Source organism: Sinocyclocheilus grahami, unplaced genomic scaffold, assembly GCF_001515645.1.
Source record: "Sinocyclocheilus grahami isolate Dianchi unplaced genomic scaffold, SAMN03320097.WGS_v1.1 scaffold168.1, whole genome shotgun sequence".
In the NCBI taxonomy this organism is placed as follows: domain Eukaryota; kingdom Metazoa; phylum Chordata; class Actinopteri; order Cypriniformes; family Cyprinidae; genus Sinocyclocheilus; species Sinocyclocheilus grahami.
In genome coordinates this window covers 139,051-142,776 of record NW_015505347.1, presented here as the reverse complement: position 1 = coordinate 142,776, position 3,726 = coordinate 139,051, and the positions used below count along the sequence as shown (strand labels likewise).

General features: G+C 38.0%; 1 non-coding gene across 1 annotated transcript; it reads right to left on the bottom strand.

Moving 5' to 3' along the window:
• Positions 1 to 713: 713 nt before the first annotated feature.
• trnal-uaa (transfer RNA leucine (anticodon UAA)) lies at positions 714 to 796 on the bottom strand. The gene has a single exon. It is a non-coding gene; the product is annotated as a tRNA-Leu (tRNA).
• Between the last annotated feature and the right edge of the window lie 2,930 nt (positions 797 to 3,726).

The following is a 3,726-nucleotide window of genomic DNA, read 5'->3' as shown; positions in this document are numbered from 1 at the left end:
AGGTTTGAAACCCAAAAACCTGGTCTGACCCCCCACACCCACTCCGACCGTCTCGCAGCACAGCTATCAACACCCTCCCCCTCCATCCCCCCTACTGTTTCTCATACTGCACTCAAGATCTGTGAAGAGGATGTATGCAAAGTCTTCAGAAAGCAGAAGATAAGGAAAGCCAAAGGCTCAGACGGTGTCTCTCCAGCCTGCCTCAAAGCCTGTGCTGTCCAGCTATCATCCATCTTCACATTGATCTTCAACAGATCCCTGGAGCTGTGTGTAGTGCCCTCCTGCTTCAAACGTTCCACCATCATCCCTGTACCCTGTACAGTTCTATATAGAGTAAATGATGCACAAATCTGTACATAAATCTACTGTTCCAGATTCATACACATTATTTAATGTTAGGTTTTACTATTTAAATAATTTTTTTATTGAATTTTATTTTATTTTTTTCTGTTCTCATGTCAAATGTGTATGTACCAGGAGCACCTTAAAAAAACACAACAAATTCCTCGTGTGTTTGCACACCTGGCGAATAAAGCTGATTCTGATATCTTAAGTCCAACACTTTTACCACTCAGTCATCCTGGTTGCATATTAGGTGATTATTACTGTGATTCTAATGCTTGAGTTTATCTATCAACTTTTGTTATAGGCAAATCAATCTTTGTCATGTATGTCTTTTAGTTTTTTTTTTTTTTTTTTTTTAAGATTAGCCTTACCAGGAGTGGTGTTTGAACCCACGAGGACATTTGTCCATTGGATCTTAAGTCCAATGCCTTAACCACTCGGCCATCCTGGTCACATGTTAGATGTATCGGTACTTTTACTCCGCTATTTTCCTCCGTTTGTGGTCGTTACATGCTTATTTTTATTTCATTTTTATCCATCAACGTGATTAGATAGAGAGTAATGGGTCTCGTGACTTTCGTCAAATCAAATTGTGCATGGAAAACTTTAACCGCCGACTGTTTATCATGGCTGCTGGAAGTGCATTATTCAAGCATCAATTCAGTCGCATCTTCCTCTAACTTAATATGTTAAGGTAAATTTCGTATTTCTGCATACTAAATGATTTGTATATATGCTTGCCTATCTACACGGCCTGAAATTTGGTGTGAGGTTGCGGGTATTGCATACAGTGTTAACTCCCGCAAGTGCCACGTTCTGTAAATTCCCCACTCACTTATGAGACAGCCTCCTCTCTCTCTCGCGTGCGTTCTGCAGCGGTCACTTGGATAAGTCGTTGCTTGTTGAACTTGTTGACTTTTGAGTTTGAGCGCGTGATGCACGCTGTGAAAAGGGTTTTTATTTTATTTGATCAATTTTATACTATCCGCCTTCAATTGTACTGAGAATAACTTTCATCTTTTCTTCAACTGAATACTGTTTCCGTGCTTTTTTAATGTATATTAAAGAGTTGGCAGTCAAAATTAAAACTGCTGGATGAAAGATATTCTTCATTCATTCTTCATTCTTCAAATTTTTGGGCACTTCATGCTTCCTTCTGCTGACAAGCTTTATGGAGATGCTGATTTCATTTTCCAGCAGGACTTGGCACCTGCCCACACTGCCAAAATCACCAAAAGCTGGTTGAATCACTGATTGGTCCATGCGTATTTCGTCATCCAAAATCCTGTTTGTGGCACAGCAAAGTGTCGTGAATCAACTCTAAAACTGACACTTAAGATTTAGTCCTACACTTCGCTTAAATTACAACTGAGATGCTTGATAACTAACTTTTAAGCGCAGCTTTGAGCCAATAATTTTTTTACACTTAAGTCAATTCTTAGCAGCGTTCTTGAGAGCAATTCTCAGAGGCTTGATAAATACGGGCCCTGAATAATGTGAATTTTGCATTAGTCTTCTCCACTAAATGTCACCCTCTTATTTACCTTGCGCAATATTACAACGGAAAGCCTGTCATTCATTCAGTGCTTATCTTGGCAGAGATACTGTTAACAAGAACCAAGAACAAAGCAATATGCGTGATTTGCAATGCTCAGGTAAAATTCCTTAGTAATAGGCCTACTACAAATCTGTTGAAGCATTTGACATCACGCGTAAAGGCGCCATGATTTCCGCAATGAATGAATAAATGAATGGTGGATGGTGCGACGCATTGTTTTGTTTACTACACACTTACTAAAGCGGGGACGATGCTCGCAGTGTTTTCAGCCTCTGTTGTCTCACTATGATTATATAAACACACGAATATCATCTCCAGCTGCTCTAATAGTCACTTCATTAGCATTTTACCGTTTAATTTAACAAACTACCATCATATCACATACACAGCAGCTGCAAGTTCCTCACGGCAACCCGTCAAAATAAAAGTTTAGCTTAACTGTGTGAGAAATATATTACTATTTAGCAGTCTTAAGACTTAATGTAACAACAATACTACTACTACTACTACTACTAATAATAATATATATTAATAAATCTTTATTTTTAAAGGAATAATCACATTTGTTTTCTTTTTAATTTTAACAGTAAACCTCTGTTGTTCAGCACTTTGTTTGCCAAAAAATAAAAGGGTTTAATTTTCATTTGATTAGGATAAATTAAATTAATGTTTTATGCCTTCATCTGATTACCAGAAAAATTAAGACTAACATTTTATAGGGCCCTATTATTGTTTGAAAAAGGACCTTATGCAAAAAAAAAAAAAAAGGTTTAAAATATAGGCCTGTGGCTCTTAATTTCTTTTTATTAATTCACCATTTGTAAACTGATGTTTACTGTTATTTTTTTTTTTTTGAAATATCAATAGCATTTGTATTAAAACTATATTCACTGAATGTAATCAAAAAATCGAGAATCGAACCAAGAATCGAATCGAATCGAGAGCTTGCGAATCAAAATCAAATCGAATCGGGACATCTGAATCGATGCCCAGCCCTAATGAATACATCCTCAAGTTTCTCTTTTAGATGTACAGTACATTACAAGCTATTGGAATTGCTATTCATATGAACCATAAAGGCCTGGTGTATCAAATATGATATTCAACAAAAACACATGCACATTTTTATATTTTGTCTAAAGGTTTAATAATCCATATCATTACAAATTTTTTTTAATTTTATTTTTATTTTTCTGACTGTTATTTCATATGTCAGGCTTTACAGGGTTAAGCACTCTGATGTCCTGGAGCTTGGATCTTGGTCCTAACTGCTCTGCCCCATTCAAATGAGTGGAAAAGCCTTAATTTATATGTGTGGCTGCTTTTACTTCTCTCCACTAGCAGAAAAGTCTCTTTTGGTGGAAGCACTAATTGGCATGTGTGACTGTGGTTTTCCCTTTCCCTTTTTTTTTATGAATGGGAGTTCTGGATTCCCCTCTTGGGATTTCATAAATCTACTCCCATGTAGATGTATTGATCTATGTGTGTTCTGTGTCTCTATTCCTCTGTCACTCTCCTCTTGCTCACATCCCTGCCTGGCAGCATAAATGATGTCCACGGCCTGCGTCTCTCTTCCGCCGTGTTACCATAGCAACTGGAGCGATAGGGGAACACTGTGTTCCTTCGATCTGCAAGTGGGTCATGGACAAAACGACACGTACCGAACCATATTGAGTGGCTAATGCTCCACACGGCTTTGCCGGTGACCTATATCACACGTCCAAACAGGAATCCCCATTGGCTGCAATGTCGACTGAGAGGTTTAGTGCGCGGATGCAAGCGCACAGCATGACAGCAATCCTGTTGTGTAAGCACAAATGTCT